This window comes from Gossypium hirsutum, chromosome A02 (assembly GCF_007990345.1).
Source record: "Gossypium hirsutum isolate 1008001.06 chromosome A02, Gossypium_hirsutum_v2.1, whole genome shotgun sequence".
Classification (NCBI taxonomy): Eukaryota; Viridiplantae; Streptophyta; class Magnoliopsida; order Malvales; family Malvaceae; genus Gossypium; species Gossypium hirsutum.
In genome coordinates this window covers 12,964,753-12,973,831 of record NC_053425.1, presented here as the reverse complement: position 1 = coordinate 12,973,831, position 9,079 = coordinate 12,964,753, and the positions used below count along the sequence as shown (strand labels likewise).

At 36.2% G+C, this 9,079-nt stretch overlaps 1 pseudogene; it reads right to left on the bottom strand.

Annotated features, from left to right (window-relative positions):
* Positions 1–401: 401 nt before the first annotated feature.
* Positions 402–6,797, bottom strand: LOC121211086 (wall-associated receptor kinase 2-like; annotated as a pseudogene).
* Between the last annotated feature and the right edge of the window lie 2,282 nt (positions 6,798–9,079).

Below are 9,079 nucleotides of genomic sequence, written 5' to 3'. Positions count from 1 at the left end.
TCATTCATCTTTGTTCTTAGTTCTAACTGTTTCTCCAACCAGAAACTTTGTTTCCTCCAAATTAATAGCAACTTTAGCCCATGGATGTTCGCACCTGAGTCTTCTTACATCCTCAAGCACTTGTGCAACTTCCTTCATTGAAGGTCTCTCTTCACCTTTTACGTTTAAACACTTCTTTGCTAGTTTAGCTATTTATTTAATCTGCTCAACCGCCCCTTCTTTCGCCACTTTATCATCTAGTATCTCAAAAAATCGATCATTTTTCAACCATAGAACAAAATGGTTCGCTAAATTTCTTTCTTCTTCAGGCCCTTAAAAAGAATGCGCAGTTTTTTACATTAATAGCTCAACTAGGACGACACCAAAGCTATAGACCTCGCTTTTCTCTATCAGTTGCACTGTCACAAGTATTCAGGGTCTAAATATCCAAGAGTTCCTTGTACAATTGTTGATAACTGAGTTTGATCCATCGAAACTAATCGTGAAGCTCTGAAGTTCGAAACTTTTGCAGTATAATTGTCATTCAGAGAGGATGTTTGTTGTAACACCTCTTACCCGTATCTGATGTCGAAATAGGGTACGAGGCATTACCGGACTTAAATGTAAACAAGCATACAAAATCGGGCCATAAAATTTTGTTCAAATTTAAAACTTTTCAATCACATGCAAATTGTCCCTTATAAGGGCCTACGAGGCTCAAAACATACATCAGAAGCTGTTCGGGACTAAACCGAGAACTTTCAGAATCTTTTTGACACTTAGAAAATTTTCTTATTTTGAAGAGTCACACGCCCGTGTGGGTAAGCCGTGTGATCACACACACCCGTGCAGCTTGGGACATGCCCGTGTCCCCAACTTATGTAACTCTTTAACTATGACATCATCATAAAATTAGAGTCACAAAGCCAAGTCACATGCCTATGTGCCTAGGCCGTATGGTGAATTAAATTCTCGAAATTAAATGCAGACTTTACATGGCCTAGGCACACACCCATGTTTTAAGGTCGTGTCCTCCACACGTCTGAGACACACGGCCGTGTCTCTGCCTGTATGTTTACTATTAGGCATTCTGTTTAGCATTAATTAGGGTGCAGGGGGCACACGGCTAGACCATACGCCTATGGAGTAGACCGTGTGTCATACACAAACTATACATATACCCGTGTGTCTAACAGTGTAGACAAATTCTAGGCTATTTTCCAAGCCAATTCTCACAACAGACTCTTTAGGGGCACTCTTACTACTCGCTCCAGTACCCGGGTTTTTTTGCAGTTTACCCCGACTAGCAGTGTTACCCGATCTTGCACTCTTATATCTCTCCTTTTCTGCCATCTCGGGACACTCTCTAATAAAGTGGTCTAGGGAACCACACTTGAAACAGGTCCTGTCACTCCTCTGACACTCATCGGGGTGACGTTTACCGCATTGTGGACATTCCGGTCTACTTGGTCGAACATTACCAATACTAGCAATTGAGGTAATCTGGGCCTTAGTACTCAAATACTGTTTATCTCTTTTTCTGTTCGAAAATCCAACAGAAGCAGGGGAGCGAGAATAGAAATCCCTTGACTTCTTCGATGTGGACTGAAACGACTTGCTCATAGGTCTTTTCCTTGAGTCTCTAGCCTCAGACTCAGCCTTTCTCTTCTTTTTGGCCAATTCCTCGGCCTTACAAGCTCTTTCAACGAGTACAACGAACTCTTTCAGCTTAAGCATACCAATAAACATTCGAATGTCTTCGTTTAATTCACCCTCAAACTTCTTGCACATAATGGCCTCGGTTGACACACATTCCCAAGCGTATTTGTTGAGTCTCACACACTCATGCTCGTATTCAGTTATAGTCATTCTACATCGCTTTATCTCGAGAAAATCTTTTCTTTTTTATCCATGAATCTCTAACTGATATACTTTTTCCGAAACTTCTTTTGGAAAAATTCCCATGTTACCCTCTCCCTAGGTACTACCGAGACAAGTTTCTTCTACTAGTGGTAAGTCGAATCTCTAAGCAGTGATACAACATATTTCATGCATTCTTTCGGTGCGCATAGCAATTCCTCAAAAACTCGGATGGGGTTTTCGAGCCAAAACTCTGCTCGTTTTGGATCATCATTAATGCTAGCTCAGAACTCTTCAACTCCTTGCTTTCGAATTTTATCCACCGGCAGTCTATTCAGTCTCATAAATTCCATACTATGGGATGCCACTGGGAATGGCTGAGGAATAGGTGGGGGTGAAGGGGGTTAAGGATTCGAGTTCGCTCGAATGAACTCCGTGTACCACACATCCATCATGTGGAGAAAGGCTTCTCGAGCCCCTTTTCCTCCTCCCTGGCTAACCGTGGGAGGTTGGTTATTAGTTGGCACTGCCCCTTCAGCAGGAGCCGATGCGTTACTTTGTACGTCATCTGTCATAGCTCGATCGGGATCCATTTACTATATGAAGATACAATTTAAAATCATCAGGAGTCGTCACACTATCATAATATACGCATGGCATGTATAGCTAGACTAAAACACATGCTACATAGTCCGAGAACCAACTAAACCGTAGCTCTGATACCACTAAAAGTAACACCTCTTATCCGTATCTGATGTCAGAATATGGTACGAGGCATTACCGAACTTAAACGTAAACAAGCATACAAAACTGGGCCATAAAATTTTGTTCAAATTTAAAACTTTTCAATCACATGCAAATTGTCCCTTTTTAAGAGCCTACGAGGCCCAAAACATACATCAGAAGTGGTTCAGGACTAAAACGAGAACTTTCGGAATCTTTTTGACACTTAGAAAATTTTCTTGTTTTGAAGAGTCCCATGCCCGTGTGGGTAGGCTGTGTAATCACACACGCCTGTGTGGCTTAGGACACACCCGTGTCCTCAGCCCATATAACTTTCTGACTATGAAATCATCATACAATTAGAGTCACACGGCCAAGTCACATGCTCATGTGCCTAGGCCGTGTGGTGAATTAAATTCTTGAAATTAAGTGTAGTCTTCACACGGCCTGGGCACACGCCCATGTTCTAAGGCCGTCTCCTCCATACGGCTGAGACACACGGTGTGTCTCTGCTCGTGTGCTAACTACTGGGCATTTTGTTTTGCATTAATTAGGGTACAAGGGACAGACGGCCGGACCATACGCCCATGGGGCAAACCATGTGTCACACACGGCCTAAACACATGCCTGTGTGTCTAACTGTGTGGAAAAATTCTAGGCTATTTTCCAAGCCAATTGCTACCCTTAATTGCACATACATAAACATGATTTCAATGGCACCTCACATGACATAATTTCAAGTACTTAAGTAAGACTCCATATCATGGAAAAACTAATTTTACCAACACATCACGTATATGAATAAACAATATCTCCTAAATTGCATACATGCATTATCATATTAACTTATTCACAACCAAACTACATCATCATTCAACCATCGATAACCATGAGCCATATCATAATGGCATTGACACATACATACACAATTGAATTGGTTTACAACCCCAATATTCATTATGAGCCACATCACATGGCCTTATACAAAATGAATCAAATATCATCATAAGCCAACACATTTGGCTAAATCAATATGACGTATAACAAAAAGACCAAGTCCCTATACATGCCATACTCAAAATGCTTAAATTCACTATACCCCAAAAGATTAGTTTGATAGTGTGAATCGAGCTCCGACGTCTTTTGATCCCCGAGCTAGCTTGGCAATACTATGAGAAAAATGGAAAAGAAAGGGGAGTAAGCATAAAGCTTAGTAAGTTTGCATGTAAATATTAACAACATTAACCATGCATCATTATACACATAACTTAATATAATTTATCACAATGTCATCAAGCATCATAAAACATTTTAAAACATGTCATTTACATAGTGTACAATAAAACCTAATATCATAATTCATTCATCAACTTCTTACCGAGTCTCATCGTTTATTATAATCTCAATATTTATGAGCTTGGTGTAGATACCTGTACCCTTTCAACATGATCATACCTTGTCATCTCGTTGACTAAATCTTAGGATTACCCGTTGAACCACTTGGAATACTAAAGGATACTCGTGAAATCACATTCACATAGTAGGATGCCAATTCCATATCCCAGATATGGTCTTTCATGGGATCACATATCGATGCCAATGCCATGTCCCAGACATGGTCTTACATGGGGTCATGCATATCGAAACCGATAGCCTAGCTATGCTCTTACATAATGTCTCATCTTAATGCCAATGACATGTCCCAGACATGGTCTTACATGGGATCACACATCGATGCCAATGCCATGTCCCAGGCATGATCTTACATGGGATCATGCATATCCTTAACGTTATGACATTTGTATCCCAACTATTCCTAAGGTTCAACCGAGATATCATGGTACAAATTCTTCATCGAATCGTCATCGAATCATCATTAATCATTCCACAAAGACAATCATAGAATTCATGCAATATTAAAGCATTTAAATACATAATAACATAATGTTGAATTCTTTACACACAAACTTACCTCGATACAAAATATGAACAATTAATTCGATTTAGTCCAAAATCTTGCTCTTTCCTCGGTCTAGGCCCAGACTCCGTTTTTCTTGATCTATAATAGCAAATTTCACTTATTTAATTATCACATTATTCAAAACAGCCCATAAATCATATTTTGGAAAAATTACCTTTTTGCCCCTAACTGTTCTCTTATTTACACTTTAGTCCCTAGGCTAGTAAAATGAAATGCATGCATTTTCTTGGTTACCCAAGCCTAGCCGATTCATATTCTACCCCATATCAACCCACATTTCTCATTGAATCACATTTCTACTATCCATTTTTACATCTTTTACAAATAAGTCTTTTTCATGCATTTCTATCAAAAATCACTTAGTAAAAGATGTTAAACACACGTCAAACTTTCATATTCTTCCATTAAACATCAAAATAAAACATGTCACACATGGGCCAAGTTTCATACATGAATCCTACTTCAAAATATGGCTAGAAATGGATAGATCATGCTTCAAGGATCTCAAAAATATAAAGAACATCAAAAATGGGGCTTGGGAGCACTTACAATCAAGCTTGAAATGTTGAAAATTGTAGCTATGGAGAGCATGAAATTTTCGGCACACAAGGAGGAAGATGGACACAAATTTTGACTTGATTTTCCCATTTTATTCTTTTATTAACCAAATGACTAAAATGCCCTTTAAGCATTTCTTTCAAAATTTTCCTATTCATGCCCATTTTTGTCCAAAATTATAGATATTGGTCAAATTGCTATTTAAGACCTTCTAATTTATAATCCAATGCAATTTCATGCTTGAAGCTTCTAGAATACATATTTTGCAACTGATTCAGTTTAGTCCCTAACTTCAAATTGGACACCTTATCAATAAAGTTTCTTCATGAAATTTTCACACATGCATGCAATCATATTATAGACCTCATAATAATTATAAAATAATTATTTCTATTTCAGATTTTTGGTATCGAATCCACTGTTCCGACTAGACCCTAATTCGGGATATTACATTTGTAGGCTTCACACCTCTATGAATGATTGGTATAGAAGCTACAAAGTGCAAATATGACAACACTTGCACTGATTCTGAAGCTATCCTTAACCGAATTCCCCAAGAAATCGAAGAAGCTTTGTCTTCACAGTGGATGTGTTCGGATCAGGTGTCATTGGAAACAAATTCATAAACCAAAAAGGGGACCTCAGTCTCCAAGCAACAACCTAAAAGTTAGATCACATTTCTATGGTTTATTTGGGTGAGAATAATAACCTCATTGATGAACTGCTTAATTTGGTTTTGATCAACAACTTTGGATTTCTTGATAGCTACCTCGGTGCCATTCTTTAGGATACCTTTGTAAACAGTGCCGAACCCTCCCTTTCCAATAATTTGGATCTCATCATAGTTTTTGGTTGCATTCTTTAGAGCTTCAGCAGTGAAAATCTTGATGGTTTCAGTTGATACTCGTTGTTCATGTAGCTCTTGCTGTAACAGTAAGCCACCATTTTGCTTAAAGAACTTCTTTTTCATGTTGAGTAGCTTTCTTTTCTTGTTTATGAAGAACAACCATGAAGAACCCACGATAACAACCAGCACACATAAGCTAAAAACTGCAATAAAACAGAAGCTAAAATGTTGGAAATGATCTAAGCAGTATGTGTTATATAAAAGCTAAAGTTAGAATCGATCCAATACGTTAAAAAAATGCATACATTGAATCATCTACCAATAGAGATTTTTATGACATTTGCTTGATTTCGCATGCAGCCCTTTCGATCTTTTTCGCCATCCCCATAAAAGCCTTTTGAGCAAAAACATTTATAACTTCCAGGGGTATTAAAACAATTCCTTTCAGAAATACAATTGTGTAGGCTCGAATTTTGCACTCATCAATATCTGAAAATCATTAAAAGAAAACAGATCACTCCTAAAGTGGCAAAAAAGGAGCTGAACAGTGAAAAAGAAATGGTAATATGAGCAATAGCACATTATAGATACCTTGGCAACCATCGTGATGATATGGGTTTCCACGGTAGCCAACTCACCAGAACTTTTATCGCTGAAATTGAACTTGCTCTCGTCTACGACAAAGGCGTAGCTACAAGGATTGCAGTCCCATACACGTGTATGGTTGTAGTAGCTTAATACTGACATGTTAAGATTCTCAAGTCCACTAGGAATGGAGACTTGGCAACATCCTACACCTGAGCAAGAACCATTAAGGTGGAGAGCGTCCGTTTTCTCGCAATATGCCATGCAGCCGGTAAAATATGTACTGTGTTATGCTCACGTTCAGCCCAAATTTGCGCCTGTGTCGCAACCAATAGCAACGAACTTGTTTCTATCATTTGAGATGGTAAACATGGCCGCCCGAAGCTGAGGGAAATTCCAGTCCACATTTGTTCCGTTGTGGTTGTAACAATCCTTAGCTACATAATTCAAGATTTCCACCTGACCTTCAAGTGTTATGTTAGTGACTTCTAAGTTACCATCCAACAATTGTGGTCGAGGGGGGCTGACAGACGTGTTGCAAGTGATTAGAAAGTCCTCGTTCAAGTAACACCCTGGAGTCATGCCGAAAGGATATGGAATGCTCAGGTTTCCACACTCATGTTTGCAACCTGGTAAGGCTTGAGAAGCCACCAAAGCTCCTGCTGCAAGCAAACAGCTGAAAAGTATCAATTGAAAAATTCTCAGAGCCAGCGTTGCCGTATGAGGATTGGCACTTGGCACACAATATTCCCACACTCCCTCCTTACACTCACTCTATTTAATAGACTTGGTTTAGTTGATTTCTCAACTTTTGGTGATCATCTAAGCCTTCTTTATACTGATTAACAAGGCAACCCTCTCTGTACGATGATTGACTTTCTATAAGACCAAGTCCACGACCCCAACCCCCTTTCTACAAGTTAATAATTTAAAAACCAAGTCCAAGATCACCTTCTTCCATTCCATTGGTTAAACTGAATGATTTAAAACCGAAGTGAATCCTCATTTCACAGGTTCATGTCCTTACAGCTGCTTGCCAAGTGGATTTATTAGTCTTCACTTGAGTTCAACAACAAAGATTCCTTTTCTGTAGTTTTTGAAACTTGAGAACAACGATTTTATTAATTAATATTTAATAAAAATTAATTTTAATTTTTTATTTTTCCAAAAGGAAAATATTTTAATTCTATTAGTACCTTTTAGGATGTATAAAAAAATATTTTAGAAAATAAATATAAATAGTTTTAATTTTTAAACTTTATATAATTTTAAAAAATATATCTTGAATGAAACTGGACATAATATTGTGCAGATTCACATTGAATCTGGACGCAATTATGTCTAGAATCATTCTAGACTTAACTTTTAAAATATTTTTATTAATTTTTATTTTTTAAAATTTTTTATTTGATTTTTTTTGTAAATTTTAATAATAATTTTACAAATTTATAATTTTTTTAAAAAATTATTTTTTAATGTAAAAGAAATAAACTTTGAAATGAATGAAGCTCTACATCGAGTGTGGAGTTGGATTGATAAGCTACCGCTGGCGTTGCTTTTACCACCAACGTTGCATCGAGAAAGATCAAAAGCTGCATAATTAGCACTACTGATCTTAAACCCATCGCTAGTTTTCTTATATATCAATTCTTTAATTTACAAATTTACGAGCATATAATAAGGGTTTTACATAAGCAAGCATGATTGACATTACTGATACAGTAAGTAAAATATATAATTATATTTTTTATTTACTAAACTAGCACAATTACAAATACAGTAAGTAAAATCCATATTGGTGTGTTGGGGTTATTCTTCACACTCCAATCATAATCCTTGAAAATACGAAATTCCCACTCCCAAAAGTTTATAATTTAAAGAGCATGTGATTACTTTCGTCCATACAACTTTTGGTTATTAGTGTAATGACGTGATTTATGTTGAAAATAAATTTTAAAAAATAAACTCAAAGAAATATTCAAAATAAAAATTTAAAACCTTTAATGGTACATCTAGTAATCTAAAAAATCTAAGAATTCGAATCTAAACTAATGTAAAAAATTTTGAAATAAATAAACTCAACAAATCCAAATTAAAATTTTAAAACCTTTAATGGTATATCTACTAATCACCAAAATCTAAGAATTCAAATCTACACTAATGTAATAAATTTTGAAATAAATAAACTCAACAAATTCATAGAAATATTTAAAATTGTATATTTAGTAATCTCGAAAATCTAAGAATTCAATTTGAAAGTTTTAAACTACAGTAATAAAGTCTAAAAGGTAACATTTCCAATCCGGCCTAAATATCAGACCCACATTAAATAGATTATATTAGTCATCGAAGCAACTCAATAAGTTATTGAAATTTTTTGAAAACAATCAAATTAAAATATTTGTTTATTTTAATAGAAAACTTAGTTATATACCGATTTATTATTACTCAAAATTTTAATTATGATTTAGTAGCAAAAAAATAATTTCTATTTTTTTAATAAAAATTGGAGTTCATGCATACTAATTAATAATCAAAACACGATG